The sequence below is a fragment of the Typopeltis vanoorti genome, chromosome 17, assembly GCF_054136105.1.
Source record: "Typopeltis vanoorti isolate ZY-2024b chromosome 17, IOZ_Tvanoo_1.0, whole genome shotgun sequence".
NCBI classification, from domain to species: domain Eukaryota; kingdom Metazoa; phylum Arthropoda; class Arachnida; order Uropygi; family Thelyphonidae; genus Typopeltis; species Typopeltis vanoorti.
The window spans coordinates 99654430-99678216 of NC_143565.1; the positions used below are offsets into that span (position 1 = coordinate 99654430).

General features: G+C 36.8%; 1 protein-coding gene across 2 annotated transcripts in view; it reads right to left on the reverse strand.

The window, feature by feature from the left end:
* Positions 1 to 23787, reverse strand: part of alc (5'-AMP-activated protein kinase subunit beta-1) — a 109799-nt gene that overhangs the window by 74968 nt on the left and 11044 nt on the right. The gene's annotated exons all lie outside the window — the stretch shown is intronic.

The window sequence follows — 23787 nt, forward strand, 5'->3', positions numbered from 1 at the left end:
ATCCTGAATCCAGTTGACCAATCTGACATCCAGACCCATGTGCTGCAACTTAAATATCAGCTTATCATGTGGCACCCTGTCAAATGCCTTCGCTAAGTCTAAGAAAATTGCAGTATATGCCTTTCCTTCATCTAATGTTCTCTTTTTGCTATTGCTAGTGTCCCTCTCCAGCATTAATACATACACTCGCCGACAGCGAGTAGCTGCAGATCATACAAAATGGAATATTTTTCATTTAATAAAAAATGAACTTTCTAAACAAAATTTTTTTTAAAGAAAACACTGAAGAATATGCATAACATAAAGGACCATTCTAGTTAAAAAAATTAATATAAAAAATTATATTTTCCAAAAAAAATTAATCTTGTCTTTACTGTTCTTGTTATTTTATTTATTTTTTTTTATGGCCAAGCCTTACAAACTCAAAGAGCTATATGAGCTAATTCAAAGCAGGCTTTCAGAAATATCCATGCTCATGGATGTTTCTGAATGTTTCATGATGGGATTCACATCCACAACCTAGTGGTTGGAATGCTAATAAATTATTACATTATTCACTCAGCCAGTTAGGCTGGTTATTATTATTATTTTTTTTTTTATATAAATTATTGACTTCTCCTTGTAATGATGCTCACAAAAGAAATGTTCTCCAAACGATAGAGCACCACTAATCACTTTATGGAACTCCTACTGACTTATTGAGGCATATAATTGAAAAAATGGGGATGGGTACATTTTGTTTATGGCCAGTAGGATTTTGCATAATTTGTCAAACCCTGTATGTATATAATATATAGGTTGCATATGGGTCATCCATATCCTAGAAGCACTTAGGCCATTCTTCTTGGTAGCCTCCATAGTTCAGTCAGTGACAATGACCCTTGGGTTGAAAAGACTAGGGTTTGAATCCAGTCTAAGACACAAAGAACCTACAAGTTGAAATAACTGGAGGTGAGTTAGTCAATCTCATACAGAAGTGGAAGGGTTTTCCTCCAACAAAACAGGCAAACTGGCCTCAGCTTTAGTTGCTTTTTAGTTGGCTATAAATCCAAACAATTTCAAACAGACATCATTCTTGTTTAAAATTAGGATGATGCCCTGTGCCTAATGTATGTCATCATAGCTGAAATCCCCCCGCCCCCATAAAGATCACATGTTTTGTATTTACTATAACTAATTTGCCACTGATATAGCATAGGAAACAGAGAATGATGAAGAGGAATTTTCTTTGAGTTATATAGATTATATAGTTACATTGTTATACGGCTTGGTTAGGTAATTTGCTCGCCAGCCAAAAGGATGTGGATTTGAATCCTGCCATGGGCATAGATGTTTGTGATTGTCTATGAAAAGAAAAGACTAGTGGTAGTGGGCAGTAGATGGCATTGGTGCAGTTGATGTAGTTCACTATAGTTAGAGGATTGAGTGATGGAGACGGAGAGTCGTAGAGCAAGTACCCTCTTTCGATGAGTATGGGACTCTCTGGAAGTGTCAAGTAATAATAATAATAATAATTGCAAGCCTTTATTAAATATTCTGCCATTGTCACCTCTATTCGTCACCATACATTCAAGATCATAGTCAATTCTGTATGAATTTGCTCCTGAGAAAACAAAACTTTCAGCTATCATAAGTAACACTCTTCTCCATCCCATCCTCCTAAAATATACGATACCTTTCAACTTTACTCCTGTAAAGATATCTTCTATTAACTATGCTTCACAAATCTCAATAAATTTTGGACAGAATTTGTATCAGACACATTTTCCTTATTTCTGATATTCCTGGTATTTGTATACAGAAAAGAAGTGGACTCCCAATATTCTCATTAACCACATATCTATAACGCTAAGATTATCAGTATGGTAGTAGTCGCACAATGGGCAATGAAAATCATCTAATAACTAAATGAATAACAAGTATCCATGTGACAGCAGGATTCAAACCAAGAAAGAGCCTGATGGGGGAGTGTGAATATATTATCCACTTGAAAAGAAAACTGGTCCAATTTATATTAAAAATTCCCACATCTCAACCAGAGAGACCACCAAAAAGTTAGGGATTCATCAAGGGAGGCCCAGCTGTCATACACTATTCCTGAATTCATTCACACTACTTGCACTCATGACCTCCTAGGGCAATCCATTCCAATCATGCATCACTCTGTGATAGAAAAATCCAGCTCTCACCCCATTTCCATGGATACCCTTTTGTCCTCTCCCACTCTCATTAAAATTAAAAATTCCATCTATTGGTATCCTATATAACATAACTCTTTCAGAAGTTTGTAGGTCTCTATCGTATAACCCCCCCCCCCCCTTTTCACCTATTTACTAGTACCTGCAGTCCACAAATTCTCAATCTGCCCTCATAATGTTGGTGCACAATCTCCCTTAATGTCAAAAAAGATGATAAACATGCTCTTTCTTCATAGTGGACTCTTCTACTGTCATAGTTACTGTTTTGTCTTCAGGTTGTAGCTGTAAACCCAAGTTTCATCTTCTGTGATGACCCTTGAGATGAAGGTTGGGTCATCAATGGCCTTTTGCCAAAGATCTCGACAGCAGACGTTCACACAGTGCTCCTTCTGGTCAGAAGTCAAGAGACGGGGAACAAACTTCGCAGTAACATGATAGATATTCAAATTTCTCGTGATGATCGCTTGAGCTGCTCCATATGAAATCCCAACTCTGTCAGCAACTTCCTGGATGCTGATGCTTCGGTCAACATGGATGATCTGTGAAATTTCTTTGATATTTTCATGGATTATGATGGTGGACAGTCATCCTGGCTTCTTGTCATCCTTCAAGGTGGTTCTGCCCGTCTTAAAATGTGAGTGCCACTCAAAACACTGAGTTCAGCTAATGGCTTCATTTTCATATGCCTTACGAAGTAATTCAAAGATCTCTGTGGCAGATTTCTCCAGTTTTATGCAAAATTTTACATTTGCCCTTTGTTCTAATTTTGCATTCATGATAAAATTGCACAACAGCACAAACGCGTGATAGGAATAACATGCGTTACACGAGTTCTGGTGCACACAGCTCAATGCCACATGGCAGGCTGACTCAACAGTGTCTACGCCACTGACAGCATGAGACTGTAAAACTTGATCTGTCGTCAAGTATCCACCACAGTCTGGTTTCTTTTTTTTGATAGTATCTTATATAGGTTAAGCAGTGATTCCTGCTTGCTCATCTCTCAATAATACACCCCCCCCCCTTCCCAAATGAACTATCATATCACTACAAAAATATTATTTCATATATTAAAAAAAAAAAAAAAAAAAGAATGACACCTCATGGTTAGTTACTAACCCATCATAGTAGACATCTGGGCAGGGCCGGCTCTACCGACGGTGCAAGATGTGCATTTGCACGGGGCAGCAAAGTTGGCATAAACTATACGAAAAATAAGGGAGAAGGGGCGGCAAAATATGCTACTGCATAGGGTGGCCCTGCATCTGGGTGCCACAAATATGAAAGCACAGTTAGTGAAAGAGATTAGTTATTCACAATGTAATGCGAATTACATTCATTATTAGCTGAATAGATAACATTTCGTGTTATTTATTGACCTCTGGAATGTCGAGAATGAGGAAAGATTGAGGAGATGCAATTTGCAGTCTGGTGGACAGGAGGAAGAGGGGAGATATGATAGAGACCTACAAGTTGGTAAGGGGTTGTTATAGGATCAATGCTGGAGAAGTTCTACAGAAAATAGTGAGAGATCGGGGGAGAACCAGAGGTCATCCCTGGAAACTATAAAGAAGGTGTGAGTAGGGGAGTGAGAGGCAGGTTTTTTTTCATGCAGAGTTGTAAATGATTGGAATGCCTTGCCTTAGAGTGTGGTGTCTGTAGGGAGTTTGAATGTGTTCAAAGCACGGTATGATGAGTTGTGTGTGTGATAAAAGGACCTCCCAGATGAGTCTTTGACTCCATGAGGTCTTGGGTAATAATAATAATAATAATTAGTTGTGAATGTAATCATATGTTGGACTATTACCCGCTGTGAAACCACAATTTTGCTTATCTGGAGTTTTCAAGCTACATTCCATTCTCTAGAGTAGGGCTACAAGATTATTTTCCATTTAGCCGATCCATGGTACTATGCATTACAAGGTTACAGTCATTTGTGGATGGGATTATCATTAAAAACAGGTAAGCAGGTAAATATCTAAGTCAATAAAAATGTACATATATGTACATAAATTCACATTATAAAAATTTGATGCAGAGATTTTCAAAGTGGGTATAAGTTTTGACTTTGGAATATCATTCTGGAACAATCCCATACGTATTATTCTTTGTGATTTAGGAATAGATCATTAATAAACCACAACTTTGATTATCTGGAGTTTTCAAGCTACATTCTATTCTCTAGAGTAGGGCTACAAGATTATCTTCCATTTAGCCCATCCATGGTACTATGCATTACAAGGTTAAATATTTAATATCTAAGTAAAAAAAAATTTACATATATGTACGTAAATTCACATTACATATCATTTGCAATCATACAAAGAATGACTAGGAGCTGCTGGGTGTCAGTCTAATATACTCATAAACAAATGCAATAATTACTAATTATAACAAAACAGTGAAAAAGTTAGAATATCTGGAGAAAAATATTTGATGTAGCGATTTTCAAAGTGGGTATAAGTTTTGACTTTGGAATTTCATTCTGGAACAATCCTATACATATTATTGTTTGTGATTTAGGAATAGATCATTAATATAAAAAATTTAATTTTTTGTCTCATTGATAACTGAAACAAATATTTCATTGTCCTGGTATAAAATAGTGATATATTAAAATAAAAAGGTTTAACACATGTAAAGAAAATTAGAATTTATTTTTAACTATATATGTCACTTGTATCATGAGCATCATTCAGGGAGAGTGGGGGGGGGGGAAGAAAGAGAGCAAAAGAATTGGTTACAACATTCAAAAATTAACACAAGAATGATTAAAACAGCATGAGCCATACTATCGCATCCTGGTCACACTTGAGTGAGCAGAAGACAATACTATTCAAGTTCAGGTCAGGTATAGTTTTTTTTAATAAAAAAAAATACCAAAAATAATTAAAACAATAATAATAAAAAAATATAAATAACAAAAGATCATGAACAGTTTATGGGTATTACTTCCCAAAACTTGGAACTAGGTATACAGGATGTTCAATTAAGATTTGAATGACAGTTTTTCACACTTTTTAAGGAACAGACAATTGAATTTAAATCTACTATAGTGTAACATCTTTGTCTGATTTCAATGATCTCTATGTCTAGTGTGAATTGCAAGAGAAGAACCCTTTGATTCCGGAAATCTTATGTAATCTTGGTGTACTTTGATTCTGATCTTAGGATCAGAATCAAGGTCTGTCCAAAATATAGTAATGTCGACATGAAAAGGAGTGCTTGACAAACACTAGAAAAGGATAGTGGAGATAATTTATCTTTAATAAATGGTAAGAAAGAAAACAACTTCTGTGCTGGTAATATTTGTAGAGAATCTTTGCTATTTGTTCAGAAATTTGTTTAAAATAGAGTATGGAAATCCTCTTCAGATATTGTAGTCTGGCTGAAGGATGATGATTATTATCTTCTGGTTGGTGTCCATTACATCCATTAGACAAGAAAGTAATTTGTATTTTATTTAATTGTTCTGATAGAATTCTGTCCAAAGAAAAACCTGTGTGTGTACAAGACTTAATAATACCTGTCTTATGTGAAGGATGATGATGTGCAGCCCATTCTATTTAAATGGTTAAACCACCTTAGATTAGCTCTGTTGACACATTATCGAATGCTAAAAATGTCAAGTTCCTTTCTAATATTTTCATTTATAATATAATATGATACTGACGTTGATGCCATTGTTCACTTCCCTAATTTTTTATCAGAATCCTCATATCTGTGGTCTCTAGTTTAAGACTAGAAACCACAGATATGAGGTCTTGCAACCCCCAACTACTCTCAGATCCATAACTTAAAACTGGTCTTAACACTGCATACTGCTAGTTTGGTGTTTTGGCAAATTTTTCTCTTATTCCATGCTAGCTTTGCTTATTCTGTTGTTTATTTCAAATCCCCTGCTTTTCAAATTAGTTGATTCTAATAGACTAATTTGGAAAAAAATTGTTGATAAGACATTAATAATCATATAAACTTAATAGCTGAAATATTTTATTTGATATATTGGATCTTTATGCAGAAGTTTCCTAATGTCCTATTTTCATAGTTTTGTTCTTTTTATTGCTGACTTACATGCCAAATTTGTTACAGCTGTTATTCAATTTAATTAGAGAAACCTGGAGACATGCACTGAATGTGTTTAGAAGTGCAACATCATCTACATAAAGCAAAGAACTAAGTTTGACATGTCCAATTCTAATATCAGGCCTAATTCCATTTTAGAAATTATGGACTTTACAACCGTGTTATAAATAACTATTTTAATTTCTCGACGTTTCGACCTTCATATTAAGGTCATCATCTGGAGTATATACAGATATACAAGAACCAGCTGAGTTACATTTCACACAGTAAGCTAAAGAAACAATGATTTGATCACCGGTTATTCTACTGGCATGACCTCTAGTGAAAAAAAAAAAAAAATACAGATAAAATTAATTAAATATTTAGAAACTACATCAAAGCTAAATTCTATTTAAGATAACATGGGAGAAACATTCTTTAATATAGATAGTTTTCTTACAGTAACAATGATGTCCTATTTTTAACATGACAATTGTTATATTAGATTTACGATTCTGGATTATCTACAGTCCTGTTTATAGTCAGCTCTTAGGGAGAAAGGTTCTGTGGGTAGAATATGTGTCTTCCCTATGTTTGGGATTTTTAGACCATCATTATTGTTCAGATTAGGGTGGTTGATAAGAATCTCACAGGTTTCCTTAAATTTGTGTTCATACCATGTTTTGGTGTGATGTAAACAACTGGTGCTTTTCCAGTCAATTCCATGTAAAGTGTTCAGGACATGATCAGAAAGGTCAGCTTCCTGAACACTTTACATAAATTTACTGGAAAAGCACCAGTCGTTTACATCGCACCAAAACATGGTAGGAATGCAAATTTAAGGAAGCCTGTGAGATTCTTATCAACCACCCCAATCTGAACAATAATGATGGTCTAAAAATCCCAAGCATATGGAAGGCACATATTCTACCCATAGAACCTTTCTCCCTAAGAGTTAACTATAAACAGGACTGCAGATAATCCAGAATCGTAAATCTAATATAACAATTGTCATGTTAAAAATAGGACATCATTGTTACTGTAAGAAAACTATCTATAAGAAAGAATGTTTCTCTCATGTTATCTTAAATAGAATTTAGCTTTGATGTAGTTTCTAAATAATTAATTAATTTGTAATTTTATCTGTATTTTTTTCCACAAGAGGTCATGCTAGTAGAATAACCAATGATCAAATCATTGTTTCTTTAGCTTACTGTGTGAAATGTAACTCAGCTTGCCCTTGTATATCTGTATATACTCCAGATGATGACCTTAATATGAAGGTCGAAACGTCGGGAAATTAAAATAGTTATTTATAACACTATTAGATATGTGAAGAGCCAAAGGCTTCAATTCGGCGACATATATAACTTGTTTAAGTTAAGGGATATTACATCCCATATAGTTTCTTAGCCGAATAAGAAACTCAAAGAGTTTCATGCCGAATATAGTAGAAACTATATAAAGTTCGGCGATTCCAAGCGTAAGCAAATACCTGGATACTGCAGCACTGATCTCAAAGGGTAGTGCAAGCTGGGGCAACTCGTGGTAGAAGTGGAGCAAGCTCCGATCACTATTCTTGATATTTGCCCATAATGTGAACTTAGCTCCTAGGAACTGTATTTTTGTTCACATTATGAGAGAAGGTCACTATCCAGATCGGTGTTCTCTCATAATGTGAACAAAAATACAGTTCCTAGGAGCTAAGTTCACATTATGGGCAAATATCAAGAATAGTGATCGGAGCTTGCTCCACTTCTACCACGAGTTGCCCCAGCTTGCACTACCCTTTGGGATCAGTGCTGCAGTATCCAGGTATTTGCTTACGCTTGGAATCGCCGAACTTATATAGTTTCTACTATATTCGGCATGAAACTCTTTGAGTTTCTTATTCGGCTAAGAAACTATATGGGATGTAATATCCCTTAACTTAAACAAGTTATATATGTTGCCGAATTGAAGCCTTTGGCTCTTCACATATCTAATAATTTATTAGAGCACCTCACGGCAATACTCGTAGAAGGGGTACAAGTTCTGTTCGCTACAAACTTGATATTAACTAGGTCTGGCTACTCACTGATGAGACCTCAATAAAGGTCGAAACCGGTCTGGGTAGTGACCTTCTCTCATAATGTGAACAAAAATACAGTTCCTAGGAGCTAAGTTCACATTATGGGCAAATATCAAGAATAGTGATCGGAGCTTGCTCCACTTCTACCACGAGTTGCCCCAGCTTGCACTACCCTTTGGGATCAGTGCTGCAGTATCCAGGTATTTGCTTACGCTTGGAATCGCCGAACTTTATATAGTTTCTACTATATTCGGCATGAAACTCTGAGTTTCTTATTCGGCTAAGAAACTATATGGGATGTAATATTTATAACACAGTTGTAAAGTCCATAATTTCTAAAATGAATGCCGTGCAACACTAAAAGAAAGGAGGCCTAATTCCACTTTCTTTCATAATGTAATCCATATACATGATGATGATGATGATTAAGAGTTGAGATAACGTGCATCCTTGTCTTAACCCTGATTTTATATCAAACCATCTTCCTGTATTTCTTTCAATTCTAACTGCTGACTGACAAATTCAATTCATTATACATTATACAGAACAATACAGACAATGTATTGTTCTGTATAATGTTCCAGTTATCCCATATAATTGTAATGTTTTGAAAAGTTTTTCCCTGGGCACCTTGTGGTATACCAAAACTTAAGTACAAATCCTTATAATTATTGAAACAGATGAGATTAGATAACAGACTGGTAAGTTGGATAACTGGCAGGTTGTGTATGGAGGAGTTGTATCCCAAAAGAGGAAGGTCACTAATAGAGTATCATAGGGATCTCTTTTGGGACCATTATTGTTCAACTTGAACATTAATGATATTGGGACTGGCTTAACTGGAAATGTGCAGTTGCTGATGATACAAAGTTGGGAAGAGCTATGAGAAGTAGACCTTGCATGAGGATCTGAATAGAGTGAGCAGGCAAACAAATGGAACTATCAGTTTAATGGCGCAAAGTGCAAGGTCTTGAAATTTGGTAGGCAAAATTGATATGCAGAATATACAATTAATAAAGAAATTTTATTATAATTATAATGCTAAAATAGGACAGTTCACAGCAGACAAAAAAGATGTGATGGGGAAATTTGGATATGGAGAGCTTAACGACAGAGGAGAACAATTACTCCACTTCTGTAAAGCAAACGATCTAATGATTACAAACACATTGTTCTATCAACACCCTAATAATAAATATACATGGACATCCCCAGATGGTAATATAAAGAACTGCATAGACTATATCATCATAAACAAACAATGGAAAAGATCAGTAAATAATGTATGAACATTAAGAAGTTTTGATTTTGACACTGACCACGAAATATTAACTGCCAAAGTGAAGATAAAATTCAACAGGAAAAACAATATCAGAAAAGAAGAAAACACCAACCTATCAAAACTAAAAGATAGCTCATGCAGAAGTCGATTTTTAGAACAGATGTGCTTGAAATTAAAACCCTCCATCTTCCAGAAAAGCAGAAAAGACTGGGAAGAAGGAAAAGAAACAGTGTTATCAATTGCAAAAGACACTCTAGGTTCTAAACCCAAGAAATCATAGCTACCATAGAAGAGAAAAGAAAGGCCAAGATACTTGTCGTCATCATCATCATCATCATACGTATCAAGGATTTAGGCCTAGCATGGCCTGTTCCGGCTTTAGAAGTCATCGTTGAATCATTTAAGAGGACGTCCTGGTTTTCTTTTTCCTAATGGCTTGTACTTTAAGGCTTGTTTTGGTAATCTTTCTGTTTTCATTCTTTGAATGTGTTCCATCCATTTATGTTTATATTTTTTAATTTTTTCTATTACTGGTTCTTGGTTTAATTCTTTCATAATATCTTCGTTTCTTTTGTGATCAAATAGGGTATACTTTGCAGTTTTTCTCATAAACTTCATTTCTGCTGTTGTTAATCTTTGTTTGTCTTTTTGTTTTATTGTCCAGATTTCGCTTCCATACATTAAGACCGGTAAGGCTAATGTATTGTATACTTTTAGCCTGGTTTGTTTTTGAACTAGGTTTGGTTTAAATATAGAGTTAATTACACCTATTATTTTTATATATTTTGCAATATTTACATTTATATCTTTTTCATTTTCATATGTGTAAACCAACAAAACAATGAAGAGAATAGAGAAAAATACGGAGCACTAAAAAATAAAGTTGATAACCTATGCAAAAAAGCCAAAGAAAAATGGTTAGAAGAAAAAGCTAATGCCAAGAAGCATATCAGCAAAACAACTTAAAAGTCTTCCATGATACTGTAAGAGAAATTACAAAAGAATTCTCTGCAAAAGCAGTAACAATGATAAACAACAAGATGACTGAAGCCGGGAATATTGAATATATAAAAAAAATCTGGTCAAACCATTTTAAGACCATCTTCCACCAAGGAAACAAAACTACAATGCCAACAATAGAAGAAAATAATGATCACCCAAAAATTTTACAAGAAGTTAGATAGGCAATAAAACAGATGAAAAACAATAAAGCACCAGGCATTGAAACTATCCCTACTGAACTGTGGTCATATGGAGGCAGCATATCAATAGAATATTTAACAACCCTATTCAATAAAATACTACAAACAGGAGAGATCCCAGATGACTGGAGAACTGGAAAAATCATCCCAATATACAAGAAAGGAGACAAAAGAGACTGCAGAAATTACAGACCAATCAATTTACTCCCTCACACCTATAAAATATTCATAAGAATTATACAAAATAGATTAAAAAACACCTATGAAGAAATGATAGGCATAGAACAAGCTGGTTTCCAAGGAAACTATTCAACAATAGACCAAATTTTCACATTGCACCAACTAGCAGAGCTCAGCTGGGAAGACCATAAAGAACTATATTGTCGTTTTTTGTGGACTTTAAACAAGCTTTCGATAACATCAACAGAAAAATCCTTCTTAAAATTCTACTATAAAAAGCAATAGACAAATATATAATACAGTTTCTGATAAAATATTACTCTAAGACAAATGCAATAATTAAAAAGGACACACTCACAACAGAACCCATAGAGATCCAAAAAGGAGTAATGCAAGGATGCCCATTATCCCCATGCCTATTCAACATATATCTAGAAGAAGCTGTAAAGAAGGCAATAGATAATGAGCCTGGAATCAACATTAATGGTTTAAACATAAATAATATCAAACATGCAGATGATCTCGTCCTTCTTGCAAGAACCCCAAATGAACTACAAAAGTTGATCAACAAGCTAAACGAAACCTGTAAAACATATGACATGACAATAAATATACAAAAGACAAAAGTGATGAAAATAGGGAGGAACGGAACTACCATCTCAGCCACCCTAAACAGAGAACAAATAGAACAAGTAGACAACTTCATATACCTTGAATCAAAACTAACAGAAACAATAGATGAACTCAAAACAATCAAACACAGAATAGCGATAGGATGGACCACCATGGGAAATTACAGAAAATCTGGAAAACAAACAAGATATCTAAGCAAGCCAAAATCAAATTATATGAAGCAATAATTATACCAACAGTCATCTATGGAGCAGAAGCGTGGACAGTTAAAAAAAGGAGGAGAAAAAACTGCTGGCATTTGAAATGAAATGCTTAAGAAAAATAAATAGAACAAGTTGGATAGAAAAAAAAAACAAACATCACAGTCAGACAAGAACTATTGTATAAAAAGACAATAATAGAAAAAATTAGAAAACAACAACTGAGATGGTTTGGACACACTGTATGCATGGATGCAGACAGACTTCCTAACGTCCTAATCAATACTTTTCCAACTGAAAAACGAAGACCCGGAAGACCAAGAATTACCTGGCTGAAATTAATAAAGAACATCTCGGGATGCAGAACATATAAGGAACTTTTTCGAACAGCAAGGAATAGAGAAGACTGGAAGATCCTGCTCAAGAGAAGACTCAACCCGTCTTAGATGGAAGAGAAGAAGAAAGAAATTTTGAAGGAGGTGGAGGAAATGAGACATGTGAAAGTGATGGTAGCCGATTTGACGTTCAGGGATCATATTGCTAAAATTGTAATAATAATAATAACGAGCAGGACATTGTTATGCAGAAGCAAAGACGTTATAGTTCCCTCATATAAGGCTTTGATCAAGCCACATATGAACCATTATGCATAGATTTAGTAGCCTGGTTTTAAGGAGGGGGGGGGGTTGTATTGCCATGTGTCCAGAAAAGGTTTGCTAAGTTAGTATCAGGTCTATGGAATGTCAGATATGAGGAGCAATTGAGGGAATGCAACTTACAGAGCCTTGAAAATAGGAGAAAAGAGGGTATACGAGTGAGACATGTAAGTTGGTCTATAATCTAAACCATGTCATCACCTATAATGATGGATCATCTGATGAAGCTCTCAACCAAGGCGGTGCAGGGGTTTATATAACTCTACCTAGAGGTGAGGAAATCCAAATTAAAACCAGCTGGAAATAGCTTCAAACTTCACATGTGAACTAATAGCCATATAAGCAGCTCTAGTTATATCTCTCTAATTCAGCAATAAATACTGCAGAAGGAATAACTATCTATAGCGACTCAAACTCTGCACTTGAATGGAAAAACGAAACTCACACAGGAAATTCATGAACAACTAACAACTTTAAATTTGCAAAATAAGAACTGTACACTGCAATGAAAATACTAGGAATCAGAGAGTGCTTGACCTAGTAATTGCATCTGAGAATTTGGTTGTAACGAATATGACTGAACGAATAACACCATTAAGCTTGAGCTGCAAAAAAAAGAAACAACTGTGGAGTGAATTTAAGGAGAAAGGTGACCGGCAGGCACATGAATGGTATAAAGCGCAGGCCAAAAGGGTAACGAGTGTGGTAAGAAAAGCAAAAGCGATTATGAAAGAACATTTGTCATGCAGGCTAAAGAGAATCCCAAACAGTTTTTCCGATATGTTGCAAGTAAAAGAAAAAATGTATATGGCAGAATGATTTTAAAGAATGCCAGTGGTAGGGAGGTAACCAAATCAGTTGATATAGTGGAATTACTGAGCGAGCACTTTGCAAGAGTATATCATCCAGGTGGTGACATCGCAGGAATGAATGAATGAATGAAACAATAGCTTATACAGGAATTGTGGTGAATGAAGTGGAGGTGAATAGTCTATTACAAAACCTCCATGTCTACATCTGTGGGATTGGATGGTATACCAGCTCGTGTTGTACGTGAAGCGGCTAAAGAATTGTCAGTGCCCTTGAATATTTTGTTTAATTTGAGTCTCAGGTCTGGGTTAGTCCCGAGGGGGTGGAAAGAGGGGAAATTAGTTCCACTGCATAAAGGAGGTTCCAAAATGCTGTTGTAAATTACTGACCGATCAGCATATCAGGAATCATTGTCACGGTCTTGGAGAAAATAGTTAAGAGGAAAATACAGGATTGGATAGATGAAAATGGGACACTGTATGGGGGACAGCATGGTTTTGTGAAGGTAGATCATGCCTTAGTAACTTCCTCATGTTTTAAAACATAGTGACGGCTGAACTAGATAAGAGTAATGGGTTTACAGTGATTCTACTAGACCTTGCTAAGACCTTTGACAGGATACCACATGGAATTCTAATCAGTAAACTGCAGCATATGGGGATGGATATAGGGTTGGCAAGAAGGATAGTTGGGTGGTTGATGGAGAGATATCAGAGAGTGGTTTATTCAGGAGTAGAGCCCAAAAGATGGCCTGTGACTAGTGGTGTGCCACAGGGTTCTGTTCTTGGAACCACTACTGCTCAATTTGTTCATTAACGATATACGAAAGGATCTGAGAGGAAGTATTCATTTGTTTGCTGATGATGCAAAGTTGGGTAGAGCAATAGTGAGTGCACAGGATGTCAAAATTTTGCAGAATGATTTGGATAGTTTGGAGGGCTGGGCAAAGGAGAATGGATGTCAATTTAATGTGGCAAAATGTAAGGTTATGCATTTTGGGGTGAAAAGATTAGCAGCAGTATATCACATTGGTGGAACTGTACTCCAGGAGATGACGAGGCCAGGGATTTGTTGGAGTGTTGGTGGATAGGGAGTTGAAGTTTAGGGGGCACATCGCTAAAGTGGCTAAATCAGCTCATCAAATCACTTGGTTGCTGAAAAATACTTCAACAAGCAGAGACAAACAGGTTATTGTTCCTCTGTATCAAGCCTTGATAAGAACCCATCTAGACTACTGTGCCCAGATATGGGTGCCAGGGTTTCTTCTTGATGGGGAGGAGGTGAAGAGGATCCAGAGATGAGTGACCAAGATGATAGCAGGTCTCTGGAATAAACCTTATGAGAAGGTTGAAGATTTGTGGGTTGCAGAAATTGGTTGATAGGCAGAAAAGGGGTGTATGATTGAGACATTCAAATTACTGAAGGGTTTCTATAGGATTAATTCAGAAGATATTTTTGGGAATAGGACTGGTGGTGGGAGGACTAGGTGCCATACATGGAAGCTGGGCAAGAGTGTGGTTAGTAAGGGTGTTAGAGCTAGGTTTTTTTATTGGAGAGTGGTGAATGAGTGGAAATAAGCTGCCAGAGTCTGTTGTGGGTGCCATGACTGTGAGTGAGTTCAAGGTGACATATGATAGATACTGTGTGAATGTCGAATAGTTGTTCTTCACATGATGTTAGGGCCTCCTTCGATGAGTCTATGGACTCCTTGGAGTTGCCCGTAATAATAATAATACAAATCTCAACCACTACACCGAACCTCTACTACCAATCATCTCCATCAATGCCATCTACCGCCCACCACCACCACCAGTATTTTTTGTCTATAAATTGCGTGTTCTGAAGGTCCGATTTGTCTGTATGCAGGATTAAAAACCCTAGCTTCATATTCCAATCCCATAATCTCCAGTTTATGTAGCAGCCATTCTTGTAGTATCCTATCAAATGCCTGAGCAAAATTCAACATTATCATAGTGTATCCATTCTCTTTATCCAACTTGGCCATATTATAAATGAGCAAATTGCTAAAACATATCATCATCATCAAATTCCTGCCATGTACCCTCAAGGGGTGTACAGGATATGACAGTACTACATGAAAAAATTACATCATTACTAACTTCCTATCTACAATTTTCCTCCAAATCAGTCTGTTACTTGTCAAGACTCCAACATTATCAGATCTTATATTTCTATCGTCTAAGGCACTTTGTACCGTATCAATCCACCTATATCTTGGTCTTCCTCTGGGTCGTTTTCCTGCCAACCTGGCAGAGAACACTTGTTTTGCTAATCTTTCCTCTCCCATTCTATTTAAGTGACCATACCATCTGAGATTAGCTCTGTTAACGCATTCCTGGATGCTGACAATTCAAGTTCTTTCCTAATATCCTCATTTTTAATATGATATTGCCATTGATGCCATCTGTTCACACCTCTAATCTTTCTCAGGACTCTCATATCTGCGGTCTCTAGTCTTTGGTCAAGTGTTTTACTTCTGACCCAGCTCTCAGATCCATAAGTTAAAATTGGTTTGAACACAGTCTTGTATACAGCTAATTTAGTGTTCCGACTAATTTCTTTCTTATTCCATATGAATTTATTCAATTGACTTCCCATGATACCAGCTTTGCTGATTCTGTTGTCTATTTCTATATTTAGTTTACCATCTTCAGTAAAAATTGTGCTTAAGTAGCTGAAATGGTTTACTTGTTCCACAGGTTCTCCATTCACAACACAGTTGACATTTTCAATGATTCTGCCTATTTTCATTGTCTTTGTCTTTTTATTGCTGACCTTCATACCATATCTATTACAACAGCTATTCAATTTAGTCAGAGAATCTTGAAGACTTGTAGCGGATTTATTTAGAAGTATAACATCATCCGCATAAAGCAAAGAGTTGACATTAACATCTCCAATTTTGATATCAGGTTTAATACCACATTCCTTCATAATGTGATCCATATAGATAATGAATAACAGAGGGGATAATGTACATCCTTGTCTCACACCAGATTTAACATTAAACCATCTTCCTGTACTTCCTTCAATTCTAACTGCTGACTCACAACTCAAATAAAGACTAAGTATTGCTTGATATAATGCCCCATTAACACCATATAACTGCAGCGTATTGAATAGCTTCTCTCTTGGCACCTTGTCATATGCCTTTTCCAAATTGACAAAACTTAAATACAGATCTTTGTTATATTCCCATGCTTTCTCGACTATTTGTCGTAAAGTGAAGATCTGATCCTGACAGCCTCTATTTGGCCTGAATCCAGCTTGTTCTTCACCAAGCTTTTCTTCCACAATTCTTCTCAACCGTTTCTCAAGTATACTTGCATAGATCTTGCCAGGAACACTCAGTAGGGAAATACCTCTGTAATTCTCACATTCAGTTTTATTTCCCTTTTTATATATGGGTACTATGAGAGCTCTACTCCAATCATCGGGAATTCGTCCCTCTGTCCAGGCTTTCTGAACTATGCAGTGCAGCCACTGTAAGATTCTTATACCACCATACTTCAGCATTTCTGGTCGAATATCATCTACTCCTGCTGCCTTTCCACATTTCAAGCCTTTGATGGCTTTTTCTACTTCAAGTATGGATATGTATTCCTGACTGCATGCCTGGTCAGTGTTTTTTTATCACTGTGCTGTCATCACTGCTTGTTTCATTTAGCAGTTTTTCAAAGTAATTACTCCATACTTCAAGGATATCTTTTTCTCCTGTTTTCATTTCACCTTTATCATCTCTAATTCCTTTTACAGCACTCTTTCCTCCATTCCTAAGCTTCTTCAACAACCTCCAGAATATTTTGCCACCTTCTTGATATTTATTTTCTATATTCTTGCCAAAGTCCTCCCATGACTTTTGTTTAGCTAGTTTTACACACTGTTTAGCTTTCTTACATTTGTCTCTGTATTCTGTAAGAGTAAAAGCTGACTTATTTGCCAGGAACTTTTGATATGCTTTCTTCTTTTCCTTCACTGCCTCTTTAACTTCCTGTGTCCACCAGGGAGTTCTGATTTTTTTATCTTTGCACACAACCTCACCACATGCCTCTCTGGCAGAATCAATCAATGTTTCCTTCAGAGTTTGCCACTGAATCTCCAAGGTTTGATTCCTGTTCTCAAACTCTTTCATTTTCTTTTCAATAATATTTCTGTATTTTAGTCTACAGTTTACATCTGAGAGCTACTCAACTTTTATTCGCTTTAAAACTTTCTTACATGTTATTCTTTTCAATATGAAATTCAATTTTATCCTGCTCAAGACTAAATAGTGATCACTTCCAATTTCAAATCCTCTGTACACTCTGGTGTCCTGCACCAGGGAAAAAACATCACTATCAACAATAACATAGTCAATGAGACTTTTCTTATTCCTAGCCTCTTCTCTCCATGTGAATTTGTGCACATTTTTATGTTGGAACATGGTGTTAGTAATAACCAGTCCATGTCCTGAGCAGAAATCCAATAGATATTTGCCATTATTATTAGCTTTGCTCTTTTCTCCAAATTTTCCCAAAATATTTTTGTATGTCTCACAATCATTTCCTACTCAACTATTTAGATCCCCAACAAGGACCAACTTTTCCTTTTTCATTGTGTCAGTTGCTTTTTCTAAAGCCTCAAAAAATTCCTCCACTTCTACCTTAGTAGAACCTTCTGTGGGACCATAGGCACAAATAAGTCTCATTGTCCAGTTCCCCATTCTCATATTTGCCCACATTACTCTACTTGAGACTGACTGCCATTCAAGAAGATTAGCCTCGTATTTTGTGTTGAATACTATGGCTACTCCTTCTTTTCCTTGATTGTTATTGCCTGAATATAACATTTTGTATTTATTGCTCAGAAAGATCTCACCAGTTTTGGTCTTTTTTGTTTCAGTCACCTCTATTATGTCGATCTAGTACTTATCTAATTCCTCAGCTAGCTCCATTTCTTTGCCATTCAGGCTTCTTACGTTGATAGTACTGATCTTTAACTCTGGTGATGTTGAGTTGGGGTTTGTTTTCAGATTTGTTCCAGTAGCTGACTTTTCGCTGTTCGCCCTGGTTCCCTGGCGAAAACAACGGGGGCCTTGTTTAACCGGGCGACGCCCCAGCCGGCATGAAATTTTGTCATGTTGTACCATCATTTTTCATTTTGGTTTAACCAATAAGAATACAATTTGGTCGGCTAAATCCCAAATTGCCAGCCCATCCTCGTTCGTTCAGTATCAAAGTAGATACCCAACAGGGTGCACCACGAGAAGGTGAGGATTGGACATTAGGTCAGAAGCCCTGGTCGGTTCTCCGCATTCCTTTAAAGGCTATGTGGAGGTCTCCTCTCAGTTATACAGCTTTGACCCTTAAGCACCCCAAAACATGACCTTCCTTTAGTAAACCAATGCTGCTCCTTGCAGAGTACAGCTTGTTTGTCTAACCATTGCTGTATGCAAGTTCTTATCAACTTCTCTAAAATCTTCACTACCACACTAAAGATAGCTACAGCTCAGTTGTTAGACATCAGTTTTTATCCCACCCTTGTATAATGGAATTATAATATATTCCTCCCATTCCTGAGATGAAACTCAAGTTATATTATTATTATTACCCCAAGACTTCATGGAGTCAAAGACTCATCTGGGAGGTCCTTTTATCACACACACAACTTATCATACCGTGCTTTGAACACATTCAAACTCCCTACAGACACCACACTCTCAGGCAAGGCATTCCAATCATTTACAACTGCACGAAAAAAAACCTGCCTCTCACTCCCCTACTCACACCTATATAGTTTCCAGGGATGACCTCTGGTTCTCCTCCGATCTCTCACTATTTTCTGTAGAACTTCTCCAGCATTGATCCTATAACAACCCCTTACCAACTTGTAGGTCTCTATCACATCTCCCCTCTTCCTCTTGTCCACCAGACTCTGCAAATTACATCTTCTCAACCTTTCCTCATACTCGACATTCCAGAGGTCAGAAACTACCTTAGTCAGTTGCCTCTTTGGACCCTTTCCAACATCTCTTCATCCTTCTGAAAACCAGGTGATCAAATCTGGGCACAATAGTCCATGTGTGGCCTAATCAAAGCCTTATACAACAGAACAAGATACAAACATGTGAAAGGATTAGCTGATTCAGTTGAACATTCCTTTACCAAACATGCTGATATTTCATCTATCCCTATTGACAAATTCTTATCCAGGTTATGCAATAGCTCTTCAATCTCATTTTCATGAACCTCTAACTTTTCACGCAATGTAGCAGTAACACTGTGCACCATGTTACATACACCTATCTTAGTGAAGTGAGCTCATTAATTGAACAATCACAATAACTTCCGACACTAGAGTACCATCTGCATTCAATAAAGTTATTCATCCACATTCATTCATTATTTTGCTTGTAGCATAACAATAAAATTCTTTTGAATTACCTTTAGCTGCATATATCTATAGAAGAGGCAGAGAGTGAAAATGATACATCAATGAGATAGTGGGTGGTGTAAGTCTGTAAGAGAAGAATCACCCTGTTCTGGTGACCATCAAACATTTCTTGGAGAGGTTTTTTTGGTATGCTACCACATATGTGAGAACATTATTCTAAGGTAGTACGGATTTAGAATTTATATAGTGTTAAGAGTTGTATAGATGAGAAATGTCTTAAACAGAAAAGCACACTTAGTTTTTTGGATGGAGAGGATGTGCATATGACAGAAGAGGATAAAATCATATCAGTCAGTCTGAGATGACACATCTGATTTTCACTGGAGTTATAGGTAGTATTCTCAAAGGTGACTGATTACAAAGTGTGGTCTTTCTTGCTTGAATTTGACAAGGGTTGTCTCTACTCCACTGAAATAACACAAGGAGATCACTGTTTACTGAACTGTGGATTATGTTTTATATTATGGAAGATTAGACTCATCCTATGCAAACAAAGTATTCTGGCAGACCAGCCACCACCTTTGAGGGAGGAAATCGTGCACAGCAAGGGCAGTTAAGGTCTTTGATGGTGCACTTTTAACAACCAAGAAGGATATCCTCCAAAGATGGAGGGAATACTTTGAGAGCCTTCTTAACCAAGGTAGCCCAGCAGTTGTGGACATCCAAGAGATGCAGATAGGGGCGATGACTAGTCTCACAGCAGAAGAGGTCCATTTAGCAATAAAATCTCTAAAATCGGGCAAGGCTGCTGGTGATGATGAAATTCAGTCAGAAATGCTAAAGTCTTTAAATCAAGATGGCATTCTTTGGATGACTTGAGTGTGTCAGGCTGCTTGGATATCTGGGTGAGCACTAAAGCAATGGCAGACAGGCATAATAATACCAGTCTTCAAGAAGGGAGACAAGAGAGATTGCAGCAACTATCGTGGCATCTCTCTGCTCAGCCTGCCTGGGAAAGTACATGCCAGGTGTTTGGAAAGAAGGTGCAGGAGCATAGTTGAGTCAAAGCTACAGGAAGAACAATGTGGCTTTTGTCCTGGTAGAAGCACAACTGACCAAGTCTTCATTTTAAGGCAAGTCTTCGAGAAATCTTGGGAATATGCCAAGAATGTCTACACATGTTTTGTAGACTTGGAGAAGGCATATGACTGGGTTCCTCGGGATAAGCTTTGGCAAGTAGTACAGGAGTATAGAGTAGATGGCCAACTATTAGCTGCCATCAATGAATGTCCAGAGTTTTGTGTTAGGATAAACAGCACAAAGTCTGAACCTTTCACAGTCTAGGTTGGCTTCTGCCAAAGGTGTGTTCTGTCACCCCTCCTTTTCATAATATTTATGGACTGGATTGATAGGCACAGCCGAGGCAGCGAGTGTGTCAGAATTGGAAGATGTAGCATTGGATGTCTTCTTTTTGCAATGACCTAGTTCTGCTTAGCTCTTCCATAGATGACCTCCAGCAGACCCTTGATAGGTTTGTAGCTATTTGTGCAGAAGCTGGAATGAAGATCAGTGTGGCTAAAACTAAAACATTTGTGGTCTCAAGACAACCATCCCAGTGCACTCTACATGTGAGTGGAGTCCCAATGAGGCAGGTGGAGAAGTTTAAATACCTTGGGTCCATATCCACAAGTGATGGAAAGTGGGACTTAGAGCTAGATACTCGGATTGACTCAGCAAGTGCAATATTGCGGGAGCTTGGCCATTCGGTAGTACTGAAACAAGAGTTAAGCCAGAAGGCAAAGCTGGCTGTCTTTAATACAGTCTATGTCCCCATCCTCACCTATGGTCATGAGAGTTGGGTAATGACTGAAAGAATGCGGACACAAATCCAAGCAGCTGAAATGAAGTTCCTTCGAGGGATTGCAGGGCTGACAAGACTCGACAGAGTCAGAAGCTCTGCAATTCGGGAAACCCTTAATACTCAACCGTTGCTTCTCTGTGTTGAGAGATCACAGTTATGTTGGTATGGGCACCTGGTCAGAATGCCACAAGAAAGGCTCCCCCCAGCAGGCCTTCTTTGCCAAGCCAGAGGGTGGGAAGCCACATGGAAGGCCAATGACTCGCTGGATAGATTATATCCAAAACCTTGGGTGGACACATTTCGGAGTCGCACCAAAACACCTGAGCTTGGTGGCGGAGGATCGTGACCATTGGAAGTTCCTCTTGCAGCTGCTGCCCACACAACCCAATTAGGAAACGTGGGCCTTGAAGATGTATATATATTATGGAAGATCTTGGGATATATGGCCACTACAAAGCTTGTCAAATGAAAAAGATGGCAAGAAGGAAGGTGATGGAAACCAGTGGCGGCCCGTGGCTTGAAATCATGGGGGTGCTGCAACTTTCGAAATATACAAACACACTGTAAGTACAGTGTATACGTGTTTGGATAAAATATCAAAATTATGGTAAAAATTTAAAAAAAAATTAAACATGAAAAAATATTGTTTATCATCGATAAAATTATACGGTTTAGTATAATTCAAAATTACTTAAAAATAAAATCCATTCTTCTTGTTTTATTTTGAGTGAAAAGATCAATAACTTTTTCTTTGATGTTTGTGTGACTGTTGAAGAATTTTTTCTCCGTTGAAATCATCGCAAGTGCATTTAACCTATCCTGATTCATAGTGCTCCTCAGAAATATTTTTATTCTCTTTAATGTTGAAAAACAGCATTCATGCTTTGATGTAGTAATAGGAATTGTCAAGAGAATTTTTATCAGTATAGTAATTTCACTAAGAACACAATCTAAATTATTTTCTGTTATAAATTTTAACAAGTCAATTAATTTACAATAATCATGCATGTCGGGTCTACTGTAGAATACTCTAAGTTCAGTTTCAAGTTTTTCTTTGTTGATCATCGAATATATCGTGTTTATTCCGTAAACACAGTGCTGCTAGTGTCTTTTGCCCTCTTAAGTACTACAAGATGGATTTTTATTATTTTTTATACAAAATAAGAGAATTGTATTCCTAGTATTCCTTTAAGACCTACTGTTGATTGTATTGGTTGTTCTACTTATAAGCTATCTAAAAATTTTTCAAACTTTTCACTGGGAAATCCTTCATTCCTATTAAAAACACTTTGAACTTGAGAAACAAAATTTGTTATTTTTGAGCCCTTCTGATATTATGATTAGCTTAGATTTAGTGTCACTCTTCATCAGTATTTCTTTATTAGATACAGGCAAATTACTCATGCAAGCTTTCTTCTGCTATTGTTAAACTTTCTGATTTCATTATTCACTGGGGATATTTTACCATTCAGAACAAACCATTCCATAAAACTGAAGGCGCAGCAATGTGAAATCCTCTTTCACTAACACTTGCTAACTACTCTATGGAACACTTCAAACATCTTCTCATAAATATTTTCCCCGAACCTTTACTTTGGTACAAATATGTTGACAGCATCCGCATCTTTCAACTTTGGAATGGTTCTTCTTTGGATCTAGAAAATTTTGCACTCAAAATACATAGTTCATTTTAGTAAAAAAAGAAGAAAAACAATCAATTAATCCTTTTTTGATCTACGGCATCAAACGGATGGCAGTTTTCTATATTATATGGAAGAGCTATATTATACAGATGGAAATGGAGTACAAGAAATTTACAAGACTATGGATTTCAGGATGATAACAGATAGTTGAAATAATGGTCCAAGCACAGGGCCTTATGGCACACCACTGCTCACCTGTTTCATCCTTGACTCTGCTCCTCATACACTACTTTTTGGTATCTGTCCATGAGCCATTCTCATATTCACATCACCACTTGAATATCCATCCACATTTATTCCAATTTGTATAACAGTATTCCATGGGGTATCCTGTCAAATGCCTTAGCAAAATCCAGCAGCATTACTATGCAGACATTCCCCTTGTACACCTCAGCTATCATCCTATTATAAAAAGTTAATAAATTACTCAGGGAAGACTAATCTTTAACAAAACCATGTTCCCCCCCCCCTCCACAATCCAAACCTACAGCAGTATTTACATTTAAATGCTACAATCCTAAGTACATCTGATT